Here is a 26,113-nt window from a genome sequence, read left to right as displayed (position 1 = left end):
GGCACTCAACCACTGAACCACATCCCCAGCCCTACTTTGTATTTTATTTAGAGACAGGGTCTCACTGTGTTGCTTAGCTCCTCCCCATTGCTGAGGCTGATTTTGAACTTGTGATCCTCCTGCCTCAGCCTTCTGTGCCACTGGAATTATAGGCATGGGTCACCACACCCGGCAAAAGTCAGTTTCATATCCATATGCTGACAATGAATAATATGAAAAGGAAATAAAGAAAGCGATTCAATTTAATAACATCAAAAGGATAAAATCCTTAGGAATATTTTGACCAAGAGGGTGACAGTTCTGTGCACTGAGAACTGCAAAGACATTGATTAAAAAAACCTAAAGTACAAACAAATACAAGGAAAGACATCCTTCGATTTATTTGTTTTGGAATGGAAGATTTAATATTGTTAAAATGTCTATACTACCAAAACCAATCTACATATTCAATGCAATTTCCATCAAAATCCTAATGTTTTACAGAAAAATTAAACCTTCCAATTCATGTGACCATAAAAGACATTGAATAGTCAAAAGATTCTTGAGAAAGAAAAACAAACCCAGATTTATCATCCTTTTTTATTTCAAAATATATTACAAAACTATAATAATCAAAACAGTATGGTATTGTCATAAAGACAATAAGGCCAATGGAACATGGTAGAGAGCCTAGAAATATATTCACCCACATGCAGTCAATGGATCTTCAACCAGGGTGCCAAGAATACTCAATGTGGAAAAGATAGTTTCTTTAAGAAATAACATTGGGAACACTAGGTATCCATATTCAAAAAATGAAATTGGGCCCTTATCTTACATCAAACACAACAATCAACTCAAAATGAATTAAAGATTTAAATGTAAGACCTGAACTGTAAAATATCTAGAAGACCAGGGAAAATGCTTTATGATGTTGGTATTTAGCAATGATTTGTTGGATTACGACACATATGCACAAGCAACAAAAAATAAAAATAGATAACAAGATGACATATAACTGAAAACCTTCTTCACAGAGAAGAAAACACTCAACAAAGAGACAGAATTCAAAATGGAAGAAAAGATTTGCTAAAAATGTATCTGCTAAGATGTTAATGTATCAAATATATAAGGAACTGACACAAGAGAAAAAACCCCAAGAATGAAATTAAAAATAGACAAAGAATTCAACCAATATTTCTGCAAAGAAGACATGCAAAGTGCCAACAATTATATGTAAAATGTGCTCAGTATCCTTGGGAAAATTCAAATCAAAACCTCATTGAGATATCACTTTATACCTGTTAGGATGGCTATTATTAAAAAACAAGTTAACAAGTGTTGGCAAAGATGTGGAGAAGTTGGAACCCTTCTACACTGTTGGTGGAATTTACATGGTGCAACTGCTATGGAAAACAGTATGGAGATTCCTCAAAAAAAATCTAAGAACTACCATATGATCTGTCAATCCCACTTATAGGTATGCATTCAAAAGAATTGAAACCAGGACCCTGAAAAGGTATTTATACTTTTATGGTCTTTGCAGAATTATTCACAATATCCAAGATTTGGCTATAACATAAATAGCTATTATCAGATAAATAGATAAAGAAAATATTGCCAAGCAATACTATTCAGTCTTACAAAATAAGGAATTCCTGGTTCACCTCTCTGCACTATGTTGGGTGGCCTCCTAAAGGTGCTGTGCAGACTCCTATGTCGAGCTGAGCCAGGACCAGGACCAGCACTTCTGGGGTGACAATGAAGAACAAGAACAATTACTAAATAAAAGCTAAACATTGAAAAATTTTCTTTTTACATAATTAAAGAACAAATTTATGAACCCTTCAGCAAAAGGGGTGACATAAAGAAAATCACGATAGTCAGGATAATATTAAAAAAACAGCATGAGGATTCTATTTTGTGCAATACTATTCAAGCACAGATGCAGAAAATGACATGCAATATGTAAATGGATGACTAAATCATTCACAATGACTAGGATACAGGCTTTAAGAAAATCAGGCAGTATAGACATGAGCATCTTGGGGGCCAATACAAGATGAGTATTAACAGGACCATGATGCTGACAGAGGAGACTATGGAAAACTGGCATAAAACCAGTGAGTAGTCAGAGCCCTGTTGTGAAAATTCACTCCTTATGTCTGTTGAATTTGTTGAAGAACATTAACCAAAGTCTGCAAACCAAGCCATTTTTACTAAACTTTGTTCAATGTCTCTTCTGAGCTGGAAGCCACTTTATGGTTTTCTTCTGGAAATTACTGAAGGACAGAATCCAAGAATGCCTTTAATTTTATTCTTAGAATCTTGGCCATGTGTCAGTTTACCAAAATGATAGCCAGGTCAAAAATTGTATTCCTCCACAACAACTTGATGTATAGTGTTGACTGAGCTGTTAGCCACAAATACCATCCTTCTTTCAGGAAGATTGGAAAGAATGTGAAAATTTGTTTTACCATGTTTGATTCTAAGTGGGTTAATGATCTACATTGGGACCTGGAATGATTTTTTTTGTTGTTTGTATGAGACAAGGTTTAATAAGTTGAATTTTGCTATGTTATATAGATTAGCTCTAAATTAGGGACAGGTGTTCAACAACTGAGTTTGTTTTCTATGTTGAATTCTAATCTCTAAAGGCAAACTTAGAGATCAAGGAACCTTCCTAAATAGTTTGTACAAGAGCTTGAGACAGTTCCAGGGCACACTACTTGCTTCCATGTTTTATATATTATGAATTGGGTGCAGGACTTGAGTATTTCCTAAACAAATTTTTGTGTTTTACCTAAAGATTAAAAAAGCAAGGGGTTTGTGATATGGAGAACATCAAATACTCTAATAGATAAGGGAAGACACAATCAGTAAGAAATGGGATGAAATATCAGGGAACATGAGTTATAATATTCCCCTCACATGTTGAAGGTTCCTGTTTGGTCAATCATATTTTTTTTTCTTTTTCAGAGTAAAATTGGGAACAGAGAGGATTTTTTAAAAAGAGCTTGAAGATTTTTTAAAAAGAGCTTGAAGTGAGACTGCTTAGCAAAAACAAACATAAAAGCTTCCTTCAGGAAATGTCTATTTCAGTCAATTCTCGCATTTAAGTTTTTTCCAAGTTATGTTTATTGAGGTTCCAGCCTTAATAGAGGGGAGTGTAGGGAAGTTATTTGCATTTGTAAAGCAAGAGACGATTTTTTAACATTATATGTTATCTGTTGCCCATTTAAAGCTACTAGTCTAATATAATTTTCACTGATATGAATAAATGTGATTGTCCATCTAGAAACAAAGTATCTTCTGGCTTCTAGCACCTCATTGTGAACATATTTCATGCTGCAGTAAATGTGAGTTTTCCCATTAAATTCCAAACTGGTTATTTGGATTTTTAAAAGAGATGTAACTAGTTTTCAGTGCCTAAGAAGGAAGTATTTGCAAATATTTGATATAATAAAGATACCATGTTAATTTTTAAATTTCTTTTTCACTGTGTTTTGAACTGATATATTTTATATTCTTTTGCAGTAAAATATAACTCAGATCTACTGGCCTTAAAACCAAGGACAATGATTCTAATTTGAATTCTGTCTTTTGTAACAGGTTTCAATAAAGTTGGACCAACATATAAAAATAAATAAATAAATAAGGAAATTCTGCCACATGTGACAGTATAGAAAAACCTGGAGGACAACATGGAAAATTCTGGAAGAGTGTTATTCTATCCCTCTCAAATAATATATAAGGATATATCTAAAGTTCCACATACACGTGAATTTATACGCACATGCATTCATGCACACACACACACACACACACACACACACAACATGGAGCTAGATCCAAATCATAATAGTTTTTTTTCTTAAGGTTGCTGCTTTTCTTTTTGTTTTCTTGTGTTTTCTTCCTTTTTTAAACTTATTTTTATGCACTGATTTAATACACAATATCCAGTATTTGTGAAATGAAAATGCAAACAAAAATTTTAAATGAATTAGCTTACTGTATTGAATTAATATAACAAATGTCACAATATTCAAAATATTTGCATTGTAGTCTGATTTCTTAGAAGACTGTCCCATGGTATTATTATGATTAAAATTGCCTTGTGCAAATATTACATTTTGGGTATAATGAAACATCAAGTGTTTATGTCCAGTAGCTAGTTGGATATATGAGTCTAGTTTCTCTGAGTCCTCTAGAGGATGCCCATCAAATGTCTCTGCCATGTCCTGGACCATATGAACATGATGAAAGTATTTTATGATGTTTGCTTGATGATTGAGAAGAGTTTGAAATTGGTCAAGTTCATGAATCCTGTAAATTTTGGCTACTTATGGTTTTCTTCATATTTTGTTATAAACATTGCCCTATTCCTTATTCCTTCTTTATGATTAAGAAACTAATCTCTCTGTGTTACTGTTTAGGGATCTTGGGTTCATTGTCTCTGCTCAGCAAAGAATTGAAGAACAGGACACAAAGAATAGCAAGCTAAAGGATTTATTGCAAGAGCAAAAGAAACAAAGTAACAGACTTCTCTTAAGTGAAGGGGCCCAGGAGTTGGGAGTTCCATAAGGAAGTACTGACTTGTTCTTTGGATATTCCTCCCATTCCTTTTTTTAAAATCTTCTCTCCTTTCCATTCTCCTATCATTGATACTCCTGATGTCCATGCATCTATCTTAGTCTTTTTATTGGATCTCGTACTTGTGTACACAAGCACAGAAATGTCTGCCTGATTGGATTCCTTGCTCGTGTTCATGAGCACTTTTTCAACTGGCAAGTTTTCCTTACTGGAGGACCCTCTTTGTGCTCATACTGTCTGGGCCTGCCCATGACTTCCTCATTTGCCATCTTGCCCTGACTACCTATGCATTTCTGAATCTCCCTCAATCCCCCCTCAGAGGACACCCTGACTATTGTAGGGAGTTGGGATGATGACCGCTCTGGCTACTTCAAGCTGAAAAGGGGCGTAGTGAAGATTGAGTCTGAGTGTCCTCCCGAGGAGAGTTTAAGACGAAGAGGTGTCGTCAGGATAGTCCAAAGGCCCTCAGTAAAAACTGGCAGGTACATTTATGCAGGTTTCCATCTGTACAGCCATCTGCATCTTAATGGCTTTCAGCCTGGAATGGATAAGGCAAGTTAATGTATTGAGAATACAAGGTGCAAAGATTAGATTTTTAATGAAAATTAATAGGGGGCCCAATTAAGGGAAAAACAAAGTTAATGAAGGGATAGCTGTCCTGACTGTGGCTCAAATTGTATTTGGTTCAATTACCTGGTTATATCTATGAAGCCATGGTGCCTGTTTTTAAATTTTTATATTGATTTTTACTGTTTCTGTATTAATGATGTTTGTGTAACAGATTTTGTTGATTACCATACAGACTCCTCCTTCACTGGCCAATAAGTAGTCCAAAGCCAGATGATTGTCAGGATCACATTAGCAAGAGAGTCTAAGGATCCTTATAATCCTTAAAGAGCCTAGTCTGTGCTTTCTGCAAATATTTCTAGGGTATTAGTGGGATTTTTGAGAATGACTTCATGGTAACTAAATCTAGCCCATGGCACCACAAGGTCCATAGCTGCTCATTAATCCTAGTGCTCTCCTGGATCTTGACTGTGTGATATTATGTATGTTAACTCCTATCCCCTGCTGTTCAAGCATACCGGCACAAGGGCCCATAAATTGGACATTATCAATACAAGGATAGGTGATAACTTGGTTTGTAAGCTGGGGAACAGGATTACCCTCAAAGGGTAACAGGTAGTTGTTGGGGCCATATATAAATGTGTATCCTGGAGGGGCACATGCCTGTGGATGGCTGAGTGATTTAACCAAGAAGGATTTTGAGGACCCACAGAGAAGAATCTATACATGAGCTAGACAGAGCTTCAGGAGGCACAGGCAGGGTTAATGACATCATGGTGTATGGCTTTAGGTGTATGGCTGAAAGCCACCTGCCAAGTGACAGAGATCTGTCCCTAACATATAGAACAGTCATCCACATAGGGGTGCCAGTTTCTGTTTAGGTAGGTGTAAGCACTGGGGTACCAATGGGTCAAGTTAGGAGAGTAGTTATCATATAAAGGGGAATAATTTGGGAAATATTGGCTTTGAGCACTGTATTGAGTAGAACATAGTTCCCAGCAGGGACAACATGACCTGTTGGATTGATAGTATAGAGCATAAAGTACTTCCATCTTATTAGAGTGGTAAAAGCAGGGTGTAAGCTCAGCACACAGAAAACAGTATAATATCTGGAAAGATATTTATAAAGGTTTCATCTTGGTTCATTCTGAAGTAAGGGTAAGGGTTAAATTCCTAACACACACAGGCACATGACTCTAATAGATGTGTGAAGTGGGTGGCAAATCCAACAATTGGAAAGTCCATTTCCAATACTGATAGTCTGTAAAAAATTAACTAATGAATTATCTCCCCAAGGACCCAATGTAAAACCTGTACCTTGGCTGGTAAAGGAGATGGTGATTGTTATAACAACCAAGGGTTATAAGAGTAATAAGGGCTTAGCCATGTTTAAGAGAGCATAGGCAAAAGCTTCAATATGCAAAGCAAGATTATTTAAAATAAGTTAATGCCAAAGATAGCCTACATGTAGTGTTACAATCTTCTGGAGCCATTACTGCTAGTCCTATAGTAAGTAGCAAAGCCAGCGGTATTGCAACAAAGAGACGAATAACAATTATATCACTTAGCTCATTAACACAGGAAATTGAGATCTTCGTTGTCTCACAGGTGTAGTGGTCTGTAGGAATCTCCATTGTGGTGGGTGGACTCAAGAGGGGGTCTCCATTCTTTAAGATAGTTATGATGTATCTAGTAGTCTTGTCCTGCCATATAAGCTGCTAAAGGGGTGGACATGATTACAGGGTAAAATCCCTCCCAGTTTAGAGTATGTAACCACTTGTTTAAATCTGTAGTTTTTATTAGAACAAGATTTCAGAAGAGGGGGGGCCCTTGATGACCTCTCTCAAGAAGTTCTTGTCAAATTTTTGTAAGAATCTGTTGAAACTTGACCAACTGAGTTACATGAGATACTAATTGTGGGGTCTCAGAATCCAAAAGTAAATTACTGGACAAAAATGGCCTTCCATATAGGGACTCAAATGGAGTTAGACCCTGTCAGCCAGGGGTATTTTTTAGCCCTATTAGAGCCAATGGCAACAACTTAATACATGGGATCTGGGTTTCCCAGAGGAGTTTGATTAAGTGTCTCTTCAGACATTTATTAGTCTTTTTTGACTTTGTCTAAAGACTGAGATCTCCATGAGCAATGAAGGTAAGATTTTATTCCTAATGCTTGAGAGAATTTTTGCATTATTTTTGTCTTAAAGGTGGGTCCATTATCACTCTGAAGACTCTGAGGGAGACAGAATTAAGGAATAACTTTTTGAAATAAGACCTTTACAACTTATATAACCTTTTCAGATTTACAAGGAAAGGCTTTTACCCATCCAGTGAATGTATCTACCAGAACCAGTAAATATTTTAATTTGTTCCCCCAGGCATATGGTTAAAATCTAATTGTCAATCTGATGGGTCAATCAGACCCATCATCTCCAGGAGGGCAGAAATATTTATTGAAAGAATCAACCCACTGACAGATTTCACAACTCTGAATGATCTGTTGGACTGTGACTTTGAAGCCCTTTCCTGAAAACATTTTTTGGGGTATTATAATATAATACCCCAAATGTATAATAAGAGTATTATCTCTTCCCAAATGGTAGAGGTTATAGAAAGACTTTAAAATCTTTGATTGAGATGTTTGAGGAAGTTATGGGATTCCCTCAGGAGAAACCCACTATGCTCTATGATCTAACTGGTATTCTTGAGTTACAGCCTGTTGAGCCTCCTCTGCCAATTATTGAGGGTATTCAGGGGGCAAAAAGAAGTTTTCCTATAGGAACAGGGCAAATGTGGAACTCTGTAAAGTGGCAGCCTTGGCTGCTATATTCACAACCCTATTTCCTTTAACTATTGTGTCTTCCTCTTTTTGATGACCAGGGACATAAATAACTGCCACCTGAGAGGGCAGGAAAATTGCCTCTAGGAGACAAAGAATCTCCTTGACACCAACATGAGTGCCAGCAGTAGTGAATAATCCTTTCTTTTTCCAGATAGTTGCATGGGTGTGAAGTATAAGAAAAACACATTTGGAATCAGTATGTATATTGACCCTTTTATCCTTGGAATGTTCCAGTGCTTGGGTGAGAGAACTAGTTCCACCAGTTTGGCATTGGTATTGGTGGGAAGTGGCCCTGATTTAAGTACCCCCAAATCTGTTACCACCACATATCTGGATCTCCAATTCCATTAAACACCAATGAACTTCATGTAGATAGTGTAAGGTCAGGGTTATCAATAGGATGATCAGATATATCCAGTCTGATGGCATAATTTTTCATTAAAACTTCTTCACAAGAATGGAAAGGGTTTTTTCCTCTATCTCAGGTAAGAAAGATTGAGGTTTTGATAAGTTTTCAGGTAATTTTGGATTCTTCTAACAAAAAGGGCCAAATATTTAAGTATATGGCTATCTGTTGGCTATCTGTTATCCTAAGACTACATTTAGAATTTAGAATTCCTCCTATATCATGGGAGGTAAATATTGTCAGGGGCCTTCCCAGAATAAGTTTATATACCTTAGGGATTAAGAGTCCCACTGCAGCCACAGCTCTAAGACATCCAGGCCACCCCTTGGCCACCTTGTCCAATTCTTTATTTAGATAACTCACTGGATGGGGAGGGGGCCCCAAATGACTGTAACATATACTTGAAAGGTTGTTTGAGTGGGTAAAGTCAAGGTAGGTGCCTGGGTAAGAGCTGTTTTTAATGTATTGAAGGCCTTTTTAAAAAATCTCTGGAGTTGAGTTAATGATGGCATGTGAGTTTCCCTGTGCCTTTTTGAGGCACTGATAAAGGGGTCTTGCTTTCTGCACATATTCCAAATTTTATAATATTAGTTGTTCTCAGAAAGGCCATGAGTTGTTTCACTCTCTGAGTAAGGGGATATTACAGTATGGTTTGAATTCTTTTTGGGCCAAGCTTTCAATTGTCACCTTCCAGTATAACGCCCAAGTATGTAACCCAGGCAGGCACAATTGAGCATTTTCTAAGGAAATTGGCCAGGAAATTGAGAAGAGAGCTTGCCCCTTCAGAAGTCACTTTCTAAAGGTCCACATAAGAGAAGGTCATCTACATATTACAGTAACACTGTTTCAGGGTATAAAAAAATCCATGAGGTCCTGTGCCAATACTTGTCCAGACAGATGGGGGCTTCCTCTGAATTCTTGGGGAAGAACTGTCCAAATAACTGTCCAGCTTTATGGGTAGGATCCTCAAAGGGGAATAGAGACTGACTCTTTGAATGTAGAAAAATTCAGAAAAATGCATCTTTTAAGTCTAGGACAGTATAATATGTAGTTCCCTGGGGAATCTGGTTAAGGAGAGTGTATGGATTTGTAATCAGTGGGTATAGAAGGACCACTGTCTCCTTGACTAAATGAAGATGCTTAAATGTTCTCTATTTATTGGAACTCTTTGTGAGACTCCAATATAGGAGTATTATGAGGACTTTTCTACCAAAACTCCTTCTCATTTAAAATTCAACATAATAGGTATAAGTCCCTCCTTAATCTCAGAATGTAAGGAGTACTGTCTTTGGCAAGGAAAGTAGGAAGGATTTTTAAAATGAATTTTGACAAGGGTTTTAGTCTTTCTATTGAGTTGATATCTGACCAAATTGTGGGGTCCACTTTGTCTTTATTAAAGGTAGATAATTATATGCCCCAGATGGTAACAACTTGACCCTTAATTGAGATTAATAGGTCTCTTTCTAATATAGGGGTTGAGGTCTCTGGCATGATGAAAAAGGAGTGTCAGAAGTGGAAAACACCCCATTTATAAGCAAGAGAACTAGTAAAATATCTCTCAAGGGCCTAGCCCTATATGCCCCAAATGGTTACTTGTCTTGGGACTGAGGTCCTGGAGAGAAGGACAGGTCTAAGAATCGTGTTCCCATATCAGGAAGGAAGTTTATATGGTGCCTGTCTACAAAAAGTTTATCTGGGGCTCCTGAAACTGGACTTCAGTCATAGGAGCCATAAAGAAAGCCCCTGGACCTGTCATTGGGAACTGTATGTGACAACCTTGATCCCCTCAGGTTCCAAGGACATCTCACCTTCTGATGGTTCCTTGACACAGAGGACAAGATCCAGGAGGCAATCCAATAGGTGGTTGACTCCTCTGGGGACAATACTTTTTAAAACAGCCTTCTTTCCTGCATGAGAAGCAGGAGGTGGAGGAGTACTGCTGGGACCTGCTTGCATGGCTGCCATCAATTCTCCATGTTATTCGTCCTTTCTTTTTCCTTTTCTAGGTCCTGATTATAGAAGACTGCTGTAGCATCCTGGACCAACTGGTCCAATGTTGTTCCCTGTTCCACAGCCAGTTTTTGGAGCTTTATCTGTATGTCTGGAGGGAATTGGGTCATGAGTTTATCTTTAAGAATGATTTCCTTTGTCTATAACCCTGGCTCAATATTAGTATGTTTGGTAATGACCTCCCAGAGCCTCTGAATTTTTGGTTATCAGTGGCTCCTTTTTACCCTGAATCACAGTGGCCATCTGGGCATAAATGAAGGGTTTGACCTGGGCCCTTCTTAATCCTTCCATCACACATTATTAGAAGTGATGTCTGTCCCAATCATCCGTATCCGTGTCCATATTCCAATGTAGTTCTGTAAATGGGACGACTTGGTCACTGGTGGGAATATCCCAACTTCTTCCTGTCACTGTCACCTTTCCTCCCTGAGAATATAGTAATCATTTCCACTATTAATAGCCTTTTGTAGAACCCTTTATCTTTCCAGGGTAGTCAGGGTTTGGCCCAAAAGCAACATCTTTCCATGTTAAGTCATAAAGGTTTGATAGCTGTTAGAAGGTCTGAATATATTGTTCCAGGTTTTTGATGTAGCCACCTAGGTCCTCTCTTATACTTTTTAGTTCAGTGAGTGAGAAAGGAATGTGTACCATCTCAGGTAAAAATTTTCTTCCTGGCATTCGCCTAAGGGGAAACACCTGGGTAAGAAGCATTTTGGCATTTCCTGACCATGGGAAAGTTTGCCCCTGAATAAAGAGGGCATGGTTTTAAGCATACTTCCTCTGTCTTTGGTCCCCTTAGACTAGAATAAAGCCGGGAAGAGGGCTTGGGAACAGGAACCTGCTCTGTAAGTGGAGCAGGTGGGATTTCCTTTTAGTCTGATGGAGGTTTATTATCCTCAAGCAAGGGATTTTCCTTTTCTGGGGTTTTTATTTCCAGTTTAGAGCAGCATAAGACTGCCAAGGTCTGAGTGTTAAGTTTATAATCCTTTGCTAGTTTAGAGTGATCCTTTAGACAAAAGAACAATTGTGCATAAGGAACATCACTCCATTTACCCTCCTGTTTACAGAATAGATCTAACTGTTGAATGATACTATAGTTTAGAGTCCCCTCTGGTGGCCATTGTTCTCCATCTCCCAATGGGTACTAAGGCCAAGCCTCAGTGCAAAAGAAAATCAAGGATTTTCATTTTAATTGGGGATTCATCTTAACCCAGTTTTTGAGCAGACAGGAGAGAGGTGAGCCTTGTGGGATTTTGAGAGAATTGGATCCCATCTGGAAACAAAAAGAAAGATGAGGTCTTGATGGGGGTTGCCTAATCCCCATCTCACTCTTTTATAAATCCAGAATGGTGGCTCCAGCCTGCAGTCCAGTAGACTGTCTTGGCCCAAGTCTATCATGACCTGATAGGGACTAGCCAAGCTTATTCATGGCCAGTGGTCTAGGTCCCCGATATTTCTTTTTGTAACCAAGATATCTTTGGTGTCTCCATTCCTTGAATACGTGTATCTCCCAAAGTACTGCTAGCACAAAAGGATTGATGGCTGCCAGGAGGGAAAGGATTTGTAGGGAGGGCACCCTTCTAGTGAATTCTTTTGTCACCGTTTCATCTAAGGAGTCACTTGCCAGCCTAGTGTAAAGAAATTCCACCCAGGAATATGGCATTGAAACCCACCTAGTCCTTGCTTTCCAAAGTGCTGCACAAACAAAATGAAGAAGATGGCTAGCCACTATCATAGTTGCCTCTTCCTTTCCCCCTCCCCAATCTCTTTTTATTTCCCTCATGCTTTTTTGAGATAGGGGGATATGATCACTTAAATGTCTCAGAAAGGAAGGAAGTTCTTCCAGATTGGGAGTGGTCTTCTCTTCTTGCCATGGATAGTCCCCCTGACAGAAGGGACAAGGAACCAGTGGAGGACATAAACGACCTATTAGCAGCCTTACATCTGAAGATAGAGTTCTCTCCCACAAAGAGGAGAAGAAACTGTACCAGTGTTGTCTAGGACAGTGGGGTCTATTGCTCATTTTGTACCCACTCAGAAAAGCAAAATGAATCAGTCTTGGAATTCAGCCTTGATAACTGTGGCAGGGGACTTTCCCAGCCTTAGAGAATCAAAGAAGTGCCAGACGATCAACTGTCACTTTGCAGGTCTCATCAGCCGTTTAATGTGACTGCTACTGACCTTTGAGTCGGTGGTCCTGATCCCGGATGAGCCCCCGCGTTTGTTACCGTCTAGGGGTCTTGGGTTCGTTGTCTCCACTCAGCAAAGAATTGAAGAACAGGACACAAAGAATAGCAAGCTAAAAGATTTATTGCAAGAGCAAAAGAAACAAAGTAACAGACTTCCCTGAAGAGAAGGGGCCCAGGAGGAAAGGATTGACAGGAAAGGATTGACTTGTTCTTTTGATGGGCTTTGGGTTTTCCTCCCTTTTTATCTCCTCCCTTCTCCACACTCCCCTCATTGTTGCTCATTGGTACCCCTCCTGTCCACACGTTTATCTTAGTCTTTTTATTGAATGCTCACTTGTGTGCATGAGCATGGAAGTGTCGGCCTGATCAGGTCCCCCACTCAGGTCCATGAGCACTTTTATCAACTGGGAAGTTTCTATTATTGGTGGACTCTCTTTGTGCTCATACTGTCTGGGCCTGCTACTGACTTCCTCATTCTCCATCTTGCCCTGTCTGCCTATGCAGTTCTAAATTTTCCTCCTCTATGGCCTGGCAAAGAGTCTTTGGAGTATTCTTAGTCCTCCTTCATTACACATTCAACATTACCCTGAGTATCTGAATAACCTGGGTGGTATACAAAGGACTTTTAAAAACATATCTTGGTACAGAATATGCTAAGAAATAATATTGCAAAATTTTGTTGACAATTCACCAACTCTAGTTCATTTTTAATTTAGTGATATTATTTGGTATGAATTAACAAAAAAGAAATCACTAGGAATGGAAATATTATAAAGAGTGAGTTCATCAGTCTGAGTAAGTGCTTTTGAAGGTCAGTTTATCCAATGACACACAAATACTGTCATTTATAAAAAAAACTGGTATCACTATTTGGGTATAGGATATCAGAATATATTTTTCTTTGTACACACAAAGGTTTCTTATCTTTTTTTTCTTTTTATAGTTTACAAGGAGATGACACATACTAACTCTGGTGTATCCATACAATGTAGTACTTCTCATCAACAAAAGGAAAAATATACCCATATATATGACACTATGAATCTCAAAACCTTTTTGCTCGGTTAAACAAGAACACAGAGGACTATATGACACCATTTATATGAAGTCCTAGAAATATCACAAGAAATCTATACAAAAAAAAGGAAACCAGTATTTGCCTGTGAAGGAAGAGAGTGGTCACTGACTGGGAAGAGACCTGAGGAATGGTTCTGGGGGAATTATAAAGTTCTCTAAATATATAGAGTTTTGTGTTACATGTATATGTATTTGTCAAAACTAAATAACTGGGGCTGGGGTTGTGGCTCAGTGGTAGAGCACTTGCCTCGCATGTGTGAGGCACTGGGTTCGATTCTCAGCACCGAGTATAAATAAATGAATAAAATAAAGGTCCATACAACCATTAAAAACGTAAATAACTGGTATAGTTCTGATTTGCCAGTATCTTTATGTAAATTTTAACTCAAAAGAAAAAAGGAACAATAGCCAAATATTAAACTCTAAATATTCATATGATATATTATCTAGGGTTGGAAAGTAATGTTGTCTACAGCTAACCTTAAACCACATCAAAAAATGACATGAATTGTTGGACGCATAATAGACAAAGATATATAACTATATATGTATATATACACACATATGTGTAATATGTATAGATGTATGTGCAAAAATAAAAAAATTGCTAATATCATAGTATCAAAGTGATCGTTATAGAGACGTCCAGCCATGGACATGCTATGCAAGCATTCAACCACTGAGCTATATCCTCAAGCCCAAATCCTTTCTTCCTTAAAGCATGTTTTAGCAATTTTGAAGTCATCACTGTGCTAAACATTATTATAATGAAAACATTGTTCCCATGAAAGAATGTTGATTTAGGAACAATTCTATGAGATAAGAATGTCAGGGTCAGAAGATACATGAAATTGTAGGTGATGTCACATATTTTCTAGGACAACTGTATAATGAACCATAACACTTTTCAGTTTTATGAATAGGATATAGGAGGGTCAGTTTTCATAGCAATGCAAATGAATAAAATAAAAATGCATTTATTTGGGTTTCTCTTGGTTGTAACTACTGATTTATTAAATATTTCAATCTTATTTTAAACATAGATTGTTATAAATAAATATTGGCATAGGAAATATTGGGAAATGCAAGTCAACATGAGGAGAAGATAAACAATATCTTCCATCACTATTAATAATTTTTAAGATTTAACTCCTCACTTCTCACTATGCTTGAACAAAGAAATGAATATTAAAGGAACAAACATAATATCTGCCTTAGACACAAAACTGGGGGAAGAAAACACATCATTCCTGATGATGTACATGTTATGGCAGACTGGGAAATTATATCAAAATATGTTCACACACAGAGACTATAACAATCAATAAGGATAATACTTCAGAAGATAATGCAAAGAATATTTGAGAAGATCCTGCAAAGAAATGGATCTGTATCTGATAATTTATTTAATAAAAACAAAGTAGAATGGACATACTTAAGAATGATCAAATGGAAAATCTATTTCACAGCACAGGGGAAATACACCAATGTCAAAATAAAATGTTGCCCTTGCAACAGGAATGCACTGGGCTCTAAGCCAATACCTTCAGGAGAGTTGTCTGAAAAAAGGCTGAGGTGGACTGCAGGCAGGGTGGGTAAACCCCAAACAGAGTAGAGAATGGACTTTGAATTGCAATGCAGTTTATAAAACAGGATTTCTGGACCTGAACTCTCCATGACTTCTGGAATCCTCACAGCACTGTACTGATCAAAAAGAGGCCCACAGTGTTCTCTGGCTTCAGAGTCACCAGTGGGGATAGAGTCTAGAAGTTGGCACTGGGTTTTAAATTTCAGAGCATTGTACTTGTCAGGAAATGGAGGCAGCCTGTATCGTAGGATGGAAAACTCAAAAAACGTGACTGATTCAAGAGTAAAGGTGTAAAGGGGTATGTGTGGGTGCTTCTAAAGCACTCGCAGGTCAGTAATTGTAGCTAGACTAGACTCAAGGCTTCAGAATGTCAAAACAGAAATTGGAGGTAAATGGGAATCATCATTGCATCACAAAGTACTTTGAGGTCTGAAATTTGAAGCCAGAAATTGACTGTCAAAATGTATTCAATTAATGGGATTGTGTTTAGCCCTGGTGGTGTCATGTGCCTGCACATCCATTTCTTTTTGATAAGCACACATGCACACTGGAAGCTACTGACAGAAAATCATGGGGAAGGAGTTGCAATCTTTGGTGGAAAGAAAAAGAGAACCAACATCTTGAGGTGATCTTTTAGGAGAATAGTGGCTATTCCCAGAGCCCCTGATCAGATTCCACAGAGACTCAAGATGAAATTCAGAATTCCCTAAAGAATTGGTGAAAAGCAAACACATTCTGTGATCCAAGCTTGACAGTTGTTTAGTGGGAGACGTAAGCAGTAGGGCTCTGGAGTTCATTCTATTGTGCTATAGATATCCAAACTCAATTAGCTGAAATGCAAAGCCACAGGGAATATCTTTATGTAGATATGGGGTTTCCAGAGCCACCATTCAGTCTTCAGGACCCACAAATGATTGTGGAGGGTGGAGGAAGGGATGAAGATGGAATGCTTTTGGTCCCTCCTGGGTATGCTGTTGCTTCTATTTTACTCTCAGAGCTCAGCGTGACTATCAGTATTATACCTGGTGAGACTACTGGAAGGACAAGGCCACAGGGAGGTTCAGGCCCCCATTCATCCCCAGTATCTTGTGCAATAACTGCCATGTCCAAAATGCTTCATGAACTGTGTGTTGAATACACAAAGCAATGAATGAATGAGAAGGACCCTTGTGGTGTTAGATGGTAGACACCCTGTCCTGGAGTTGGATGCAGGAAACAGTTTATCGGGATTTAAGGACAAGATGGGCCACTGGTTCAAGTTCACAAGGTGCTTCAAGATCATGGAGGATCTGGACTCTCTGGGACTCAAGAGTGGACAGAATTTCCTGAATGATATTGGAGAGGGGCTCATCTGGGATTTTAATGAGACCCCTATGTCCATCCTTGAAATTCCAAGGTGCTTGATGAGGCAGTGAGAATGCACCAGAGGTCTAGGACTCTGGAAATAGTAGTGGGGTTTATGATTTTTGATTGTGACTCTGGCCAGTGGGAGGGAAGCATCCCTGCCTGTTTCTTGCATATCAAAGCAGTTTTCTGGTCAGACTTTGGGAAAGAACATGACCAGACACCTGAGGTCCTTTACCCATTTGTAATAATGGTGGCTTTGCAACCTGACTTCAGGATCCAAAGGTTATTAGGGTCAGAGAGTTAAGTCAATGAGTTCCTACCACTGGGGTTTCAATTCAAATTGCTAATTTCTAATTTGCCAAAATGATGCTTTTCCTCCCTCGCTGATTATTTTTCAAAGAGGCACAACCAGGATTTGGTCGTTTGCTTGTTTTTAATACAACAATGAAAAAGAAATGAAGAGAATAAAGACAGTGCTGTGCAAAAGCTTTGTTCAAGAAGTGATTATGTAGGAAAAATGCAAATCAACAAATTCAATGCATGAGGGTGAAAAATTCTTAGCAGATAAATTGCTTGGAAGGAATTTGAGGGATTTATCAAAAAAGCTATCAGAATCCCTCCTGCCCACAACCCCAAACTGATCCCTTCAGGGTTTCAGCCATTGCAAACTGGTCTCCATCTCTGACATTCCCCTCTGCTACACATAGAGCTCCTCCAGAGAAAAGGGAGGGGTGTGCAGACTGATGGAGTGGCCAGCAGCAATTGTAGCCTGTTACTTTTAACCTCCACACTGCTGCAGGTGAGTCATGAAATGACCTCCCTGACCAGAGCTGGCACTTGGAGTCTTCCTCGACACAGCTATTTCCCAAATTCTGAAGCTCTCTCTTGCTTGGGTAGATTTTGATAGTTACCTATGGGAAGTCCCAGGTGGTTTCTGCTCTGGAAGCCACAATGCTGCCTTACTCACCCTCAGCTGGCTACACAGAAACTGCAGTTTTGACTGATCCATTCTTGCAGAGGTTCAATTCCCATCCCCCAGGCCTGCCAGGGTGTTTCCCATCAACCAGTGTTTTACTGGCTCTGAGAATGTTAGACCTGCATGATACTTGGAACCTCATATAGCTTGCTCCTGTCTCTCCACCACCTGAGCCTCTCATTTCGCAAGTCAGGGAACCAAAGCTTCAGGAACTGAGGTGAAATGCCAGAGGTCAAAGGTTATGGTGGTTTAACACTCCAAACCAAGACCCCTATCCCTATCCAATCGCTATTTCCATGCTACAGCTTATGATTCTAACAGTCTACATCTCTTGGTAGATGTTCCAACATTATATGGAGAATAGGAAGAGTGACCAGGTCCAATGTCTCGAAAACAATAGGGAAAAACGGAGCTAAGAATGATCAGCACCATTTGTGCAGACTGGCTGCAGAGACTTTTCTGTAAAAATACTTTTGTGCAGCTTCAAGTCTGGTCTGATCAGATCCTTCTTTGCTTTCATTCGTAGTGGAAAACTCACAATATTGGGGGTGACTTCTCTTGAAGATAAATTTCATTTGTTACATAGATACTTTGAAAATGAATGCCTTTGTTGGTGAACACAGGCAGGCAGTCCTCGCCACTCCCTAACATCTTACTTACCTCAGGGCAACACACAGTGTGGACTGGAAGACTGTCCTGGATGGATGAGCTGTGCATGTGCTTGAGCTTCTATATCTGCACATGAAGGTCTTCATGTATCGGCATAAACCCTGCCACCTAACAACATACTAGTCCCATCATCCAAATGCAAGGTCACTGGAACCAAATATGCTTCCACAAGTGTAGGGATGGTCCTGGGGAAAAATATTCTCCCATGCACATGAAACCATATAATCACTCATGTGAAGAGTAGAGGAAGGAACCATGTCTGTACATGTATATAAGTGTGGAACTCACTGATGGGGTTGCACAGTAGGTGAGAATGTGTGACTCGACTAAAATTGTTCATACGAGTGACTTTTCTGGGTGGGATTGCTATGATTCATATGCAAGGTGTCCTCCAAAAGCTCCTGTGTTATCACAGGAATATTCAGCAGTGAAATGATTGGAATGTGGGAACTCTAGCCTAATCAGTCCATCCTAGCTATAGTGCCTGACTAGGTGGTCACTATAGGCAGCGGGGACATAACTGGAGGAAGTGGGACACAGGCTGTGACCTGGAAGGGTTCATCTTCCCCGAGGACCCTTTCCCTCCCCTCTCTCTGCTTACCGGCTGCCGTGGCTTGAGCACCTTTCCTCCACCGTGCCCTTCTGCCATGATGTGCTGCCTCATCTTAGGCCCAGAACCAAAATAAACTTTCCCTCATCTGTGTTGTTCTTGTCAGATATTCTGGTACCAATGACATAGCTGACTAAAATAAGCACCTTCCTGTACATGGCTGTACAGTCTCTAGAATCCAGTCCTTTGGCTGGAGGGTCCCAATTAGTCTGACCTTTTCTCACCACATCAGCCTCCAATGGACTCTGCATGCAAGAAGCCCTGGGCTGTTCATGGGTTGTAGAGAATCACAGGTCTTTAGAGTACCAATGTGTCTTCCCTCTTTACCATACATTTTATTTCCTGGCATTTGAAGAGCGCCAGTGTGGCTGGAGTTTATGCAGAAATGGTAGGCTAACAGGAGATGAGATAAAGAAGTGAATGGGATTTTATAGTATTGGATGGTCCTAGGGTGGGTGCGGCAGGAAATAAAAGGGGGTTTCTGAGCAGAGAAGTGACAGAATCTATATGAAGGGCCCTACATATGGTTTCAGTAAGAGACACTCAGGAGGCAACACAATAACAGAGGATTCAGTGAGGAGGCCATTGCTGTCAGAGAGTGACACATGATGATACAGCACACCAGAGAGATTCATGTAGATGGGACTGAGCACTGTGGGTATTGGAGATTCTAAGGAAGGCATAACTGAAAGCACTCATGAATGAACGGTGAAGGTGAGAGGAATCCAAAGATGCCCTCAAGGTTTTGGCTTGAGCAAGGAAATGGATGAGAGTTGACATTCCTGGATGGGTGAAGTGATGGGAATAGGTGTGATGGACAGGGGTTCAGGGCCTCAGTTTTTTGAACGATATATTTGAATTGGGCCTGAATATTGGAGGTGCAAGTGGTTAGACTGAGTAGGCAATTGAACATGTGAGCCTGGACTAGAGGGAAAGATTTGGTTTGAAATACTAATGTGTGATTCCTGTCTGATATAGAGAAGGTCAAAGGCGTAAATCTGTGTATAGTCTAAGGCAGAGTGTCAGCTCTCCATCACTTTAATGAACACCTGACATAGTGAATAGAAAAAAAGAAAGGGTTTGTTTTGCCTACAAATCTGGAAAGTTATACCATGATCAATTGGCCCCACAGTTTGGGCCTCTGTTGAGGCAGCACAACACACACATCGGGAGTGCGTGATGGACCAGAACCACTTACCTCATGGCCCAGAAGCAAAAGAGAGAAGGAGAATAGCATTGGGCTTCCAGTTGTCTCTGATGGAATGCTCCAATGCTCTGAACACTGGTTGCTAGTACACACCTCATAGTATTTGCCACCTCCCAATAGCACTGAGCTGGGGACCAATACTTTATCTTATAGACTTTTGGAGACAGTAAAGATCCAAACCATAGCAAGAAGTGAGCATAGGTACAGAGAAGATATCAGAGAGTCAACCGCAAGAACACGCCAATGAGATAAGAAGGACTGAGCCATGACCCTGCAAAGGGGCAGACACTGAGGCAGAGGGAGAACCACGACACAGAAATGTGCTGTCAACCACAGGAGCAAAGTATTGAAAGGAGGAGGAAGTGATCAACAGTGGCAATTTCCACTCCTCAGTCAAGTCAGACCAGTATTGCCCCCTATTGACCAGAAACGACGACTAGCTTTAGTTGCACACAGGTTATGTGCAGACCCCATTTCAGTGGAGTTGTGAGGGGAAAAGTTTAATTGGGGAGGATTAAAGAAAAATGCAAATAAAAGTTGGGGAAACCCAGTAGACACAGTGATCTTTGAGGATGATATGCTAGATGGAGGGGGACCTGAAAGAAAGGTAGGGTTTTCATTATTTCCTTTCTTTTTTCCTAAGATGAGACAATTTGCAGAATGTTTCAGTACTGACCAGAATCACCTAGTACAGGAGCATAATTTTGTGATGTGCGAGAGAAAACTGGGAGCATCATAAACTGAGGGTGAGTTTTGAGAGGAATGTTGAGAGATTATCCATAGCATTGAGATGGTAGGCAGATTATCTACACACAGCTGTTGGTAGGTGGGAAGTTTTGTAAACATTTGGGAACTTTCTTGTCTTTAAATGTGTCATTATCTCAGACTGGGGCTTTGAGTACTAGATGGAATTTTGCTGAGACAGGATGCTGTAGTCAGTTGTTTTTTTTTTTTTTTTTTTTTGGTCACACTGACTAAAAGAACAAACAGCCACCTCTTAGAAGAAGAAAAGTATGTTTTGGCTCATGGTTTCGTGATTCTGCACACAATGGGCAACCCCATAGACCTGGGCCTAGGTGATGCCTACTTCATGGTGAAGGGCATTGTGAGGGAAGTAGCTCAGAATATGGCATCCAGGAAGAAGAGAGAGAGCTCTGCAGACCAGGGACAAAAGTTGCATACCAAATGCATGTCCCCAGTGACCCACATCTCCAGCCACACACGGCCTACCTACAGTTACCACCCAGTTAATCCATGCTAGTATTTTCTTCCACTAATAAGGTTAAAGCTTTCACAAACTAATGCTTTCACCTCTGAACATTCTTGCTTTATCCCACACATGAGCCTTTGTGGCACACCTCCTCTCAATCACAACAGAGGATAAAGTGTGAACTGCAGCACCCACAGTGGAGAGAGTGACCTCAGTAAATCCACAAGGTTGCAGCAAAGCCCCCTGCCTTTTCTCTGACATGGCTTGGTGCAGGAGATACAGTCTTGGGAATGCACATTCCAAGCTTATGTTCGCTTCTGTGCATTTGCTTGGTAACAAGGTCTGCTGTGGAGGTGTCTGCTGCCTGGTGAGCCTTGACAGCACGGAGCCCAAGGACACATATCATGGTCCAAATACAGGGCTTACACCCCAAAGGAGACAAAACCTACTCTAACTACCTGCCTGATGAAGGTTGAGGGTGGGTCTTTGGGAGCACTAAGCGCTTCTTCTCCCCAGGGGGAATAGCGTATTTTTGTGCCCACAGCCAGTCCATCTGCTGCAGCATACACCTCAGTAAGCTGAGCTTGGGTGTCCAGTGATTGCCACAGTCCCCTACTCTGTCTGGCTTCTGGTTGCTATGGTGATGCGGGCAGGGGCCAGAAGCTCTGCTATCTCAGTGTAAATGAGTGGGGGCCTGTGAATATAGAGGGCGGAGTTGAGTGGGAGGGGGAATTTCTTGCTGGTGAAAAGAGCCTTATGCACTTGAGCCTGTTAGTGATTAACACCTCCTGGGCCCTGCCTCCAAGTAATCACACCATGATTACCAGAGCAGGCTGGTAGGACTGAAAGGAGCCTCATAGCACATAGCAGAGGGTCTTCCTTAGAGTCATTTCCCAGAAGAATGCACTGCATTAGGAAGTGTTTTTCAGCAGTAGTGCTCTCTCTGGTAGGACTGCTGGGCATGAAGCTTCAAGAGCACTTACAGTGTGCCAGGCAAATTCATAGGACCTGGAGATGCCCAGGGGGGAAGACCGTGCTCACCCTATGGGTTTGAGGCCATGGCCAAATCCAGATGATCATCCCAATAGTGGACATGCCCCCTCACTCCTGCTCTCTCTTTCTCCACTTCTGCTGAAGCCCACAGTGGGGTGGGGGACAAAGATGAAACTAGGGGAAGTTGGCTGAAGTCCTGAGAAGCTCAGTCACCCCCTCTCTCCAGTTAAGAAGCTCTTTGTCTTAATTCCAGTAGTCTTGTTCGGCCACCCCAGTTTCCAGACCCATAATCAGCTCTGCATCTCAGTGTCCAGACCCACATTGGCCTAATCTGCCTGGTGGCTGGTTGCTATGGCAATCCTGCCAAGACCTTTCATCACTAAGTGAAATAAAAGGCAGCAGGAAACCTGGAGTGTTGGCCATGTTGGGGAGGGGGGCCTGGAATTTGATTATGCTAATTACACTAATTGAGAGACTTTTGTGATTAAAAGCCCACAAACATAGGCCAGGACATTAGGGGGCTTGACTGGAACAAGGGGGCTTCAAACAAGTAGGAAATGCTTTCTTCATTAGAGAAAAGGGCACAGAATACTTTGCAAGATAAGGAAAGGTGCCACCAGATTAGGACTCAAGGGAATTTCGGAATGCATTCTGACTACTATGTGGAATTTTAATTAAAAATCCAGACCTCAATTTCTGTCTGGAGCATGTTGGCAGGGAGAAATCCTGAATTCCCTCCCTGAGCGCAAAGGGGTGCAGTGCCCCTTGCTGGCCTGAGGGCACGCACCATGCTGTTGACACTCAGCCTGTGGCTCCCGTGGAGTCCAGGTCGGCATTGGTTTGGGGCACTCAGCAGCTCTGCTGCCCACCTCTCTGCAGCTCGGACCTGCCTTGTTTTCCTCCTTTCAGCCAATATTTTGGACTCTATAATCAGCTTAGGTGTCTAATGATTCAGTCATGGCTTAATTGGCCCTAGCTGCTGGTTGCTATGGCGATGAAGCCAGCAGCTCTGCTCTCTAAGTTGAAATGAGGGAAGCTGAGTTGGGAGGGGGACAGCAAATGGAGAGGTCCAAGATTGAAGGGGAGAAGACTCTAACTAAGCTAATTGATAGTCTTTGCTGATTAGAAACCCATAAACACTGGCCCCAGGGCCAAGGCAGTGGGAGGTGGAGCTTACCTGGGAAAATAAAACATCCTATACAAAGGAAAAGGTTTGTACTAGACACCTTCCCAAGAAGTAATCCAGGGGGAGAGAGAAAGTTCTACTCTTCAGGATCTCATTATGAGGGTTTGAGGACACAAAGATATGGGGGAACTGAGGTCAGCCTCCCAGGAGTCTAACACTCCTCAATTTTCAATCCTGACAAGTCACTGAGGCTGACAAGTGGGAGGGGCCTGGAATTAAATCACATGCTGGGTAACAGCTGTGCAGTCCAGGGCTCCTGATGACCTTGCCTGACCTTCCTCTCTGGCTTAATCTGCCTCCCTTTGAGACCAGGATGGAGCTCCCCATTTCACAAAGACATGAAGCCAGGAGGACAAGCAGCCTGCCCAGGGACACACAGTCCCCTCTGGGATGACACAGTGGTTCTCCTGGCTTTTCCTATTCACCAGGCAAAGGGCATGTGGACCAAGAACTTGGACACAGAGATATTTATCTCTTCCAGGTTATCCCAAGGAGGGTTTTAAAAATATATGTTTAGGGAGAAGTGACTGACAATCTGCCTATTGCTTCTCCCTGAGGAAAGTCCCCATCCTTCCCTTCTTGTCCCCCTCCTCTTGCTCAGGATAAAGCCTCCTTCTGGAAGTCCTTTCAGGATCCAGGCTCTCCCCCTACTGGTGGGCAGCACTGTTACCCTTGAACACACAGTGCAACTATTCTGGAGACCCCACGATCAGGCTGCCAAGCCAGGATTATAGATCCAGAAGGAGCCTACAGGAAGGGAGGGGCCCTGTGTCTGGGCGTGGGTGGTCAGGGAAGTCCCCTGGAACAGTACTGGAGCTGCTTTCCCTCTCTTTGCACTCAGTGCAGCTCAACAACCTCACCCTTCACAAGCAGGAAAGAATCTTGCATTTGGGTCCTTCCTCTTGGGGGGTCATAGTCTGTGAAAAGCCATGTGGAAGTTAAGGGACATACTTTTCCTCTATTTCACAAGTGAGGCAGAGATCCACATGGTCAGTGCAGGACACTGATAATATGTTCCTAAATGTGGACGCATGAATGAAGGTGCCACTCTCCCTTTAAAATCCTGACCCACCATCTGACATAGGTCTCTCTGTTCCCACATTGTCATGTGTGACAGTCTGCCCTTGTCCTAGGGCCTTCAGTTTTCTGTTAGGCAGGGCTTGGGGGAACTTTGGCTCCCCCTAGAGGCATCCCCAGTGTTTTGACTCCCTGTGTGAAGGACAGACCCCTGCCTCAGGCTGGACCTTTCTCTCTTGGCTGGTTGGAGGGAGGGCGGAGAGCAACCTGTCCTGCACACATCAGGGGGATCTACTCCACCTCTTGCAAGAGTGAGACCCACAGAAGTCCTTCCATTCTGCAGGGTGTTGGGGGGTGACCACACAAAGGCAGGAGCTGGGAGATCATCTTGAAGGAAAACAAGCCCCTCCCTTCTCACTGGAGGAAACTCTGCAAATCTATTTTACATCTATGCCTTTGCTGGGAAATTGCAGTTGAAAGCCAGCATCTGCTGTGGGTTCACAGGGTACCAGTGGGCATCATCACAGAGAAGCTGAGTGTGTGAGGAGATCATGACCCCGGTTTGTCTGTATAGGATACAGTGATCAGTTTGTCAGGGAAAACTCTTGCAGCATCCTGAGATAGAGGGCAATGTTAGTATGTGATAGAGTAACCAAAGAAAAGTAATTTCAGATGGTTCAGGGACAGAGATTGCTTCAAAGAAGATTAGCATGCCTGCAGCTTTCTAAACATTCAGATAAACAATGGTCAACATGGCCCTAAGGTGATCAAATCTTTTTCCTCTCTCTCTCTCTCTCTCTCTCTCTCTCTCTCTCTCTCTCTCTCTCTCTCTCTCTCTCGTACTGGGGGTAGAACTTCGGACACTCAGCCACTGAGCCACATTCCCAGCTTTATTTTGTATTTTATTTAGAGACAAGGTCTCCCTGAATTGCTTAGTACCTTGCTTTTGCTAAGGCTGGCTTTGAACTCATGATCCTCCTGCCTCAGCCTCCTGATCCCCTCAGATCACAGGCATGCACCATAGCGCCCAGCCTTCATCTTTCTTTTAATTCAATTTTGAATGAATGGGCATTTGTTTGCCCAGAGTTTGACAACTGTGCCATGCTACTCAAGACAGGTGCTCCTGGATCAGTCTTTTCCCCACAAACGGAATCACATTCTTTTAAAATGTTCAATAACCTTAACTGAGGATATCGACAAGTTTGTAATACCAAACATGCAAAAGTGGGCACAGGTCACATTCTGCATTCAAAGAAAATAACAAAATTATAGCCCAGAACCTTAACTCCTTAAAAAGTATAAATGCATTCAAAACTGCAGCAGGAGTCCACACAACATTACTGTGAATGAAAACTCTCTCTCTCTCTGACATACATCATGAAGATTGAAAACTTTAAGTGAGTCGATAAGCATGTTTCCACACAATTGACCAAATACAATTTGTTCTATCTCAGAAATTAAGGAATGTAAAAGTAATAAACAGTGAGGCAACAATGTGGAAGTAACAATTATATTTTCAAGGAATGTTTCATGATGTGGAGAAGGGGAAATATCTTAATTATCTGTGGTCATGAGGTAAAACCTTTGTTTTGTTGTACCAATTGCTTGTACCAATGCTCTGTATCTGTGTATTTTGTATTTTATTAA

The 26,113-nt window shown here is 41.2% G+C and overlaps 1 long non-coding RNA gene and 1 pseudogene across 2 annotated transcripts in view; one reads left to right on the top strand and one right to left on the bottom strand.

Annotated features, from left to right (window-relative positions):
* Positions 1 to 1,657: 1,657 nt before the first annotated feature.
* On the top strand, positions 1,658 to 2,106 carry LOC124105039 (nuclear cap-binding protein subunit 2-like; annotated as a pseudogene).
* Positions 2,107 to 4,057: 1,951 nt separating this feature from the next.
* Positions 4,058 to 26,113, bottom strand: part of LOC124105041 (uncharacterized) — a 100,724-nt gene continuing 78,668 nt past the window's right edge. Inside the window, exons 3-4 of one of the 2 annotated variants that reach the window (XR_009228426.1) lie at positions 12,579 to 12,696; positions 4,058 to 10,488 (exon numbers count right to left, since the gene is read on the bottom strand). This is a non-coding gene — a long non-coding RNA (uncharacterized LOC124105041). The remainder of the gene's footprint in view (positions 10,489 to 12,578; positions 12,697 to 26,113) is intronic. The other variant, XR_009228427.1, reaches the window with a different exon arrangement.

The sequence above is a fragment of the Marmota monax genome, unplaced genomic scaffold (genome assembly GCF_021218885.2).
Source record: "Marmota monax isolate L192 unplaced genomic scaffold, Marmota_monax_Labrador192_F-V1.1 WCK01_AAM20220418_F8-fsc00192, whole genome shotgun sequence".
Taxonomy (NCBI): Eukaryota; Metazoa; Chordata; class Mammalia; order Rodentia; family Sciuridae; genus Marmota; species Marmota monax.
This window is presented reverse-complemented; position numbering and strand designations above follow the sequence as displayed.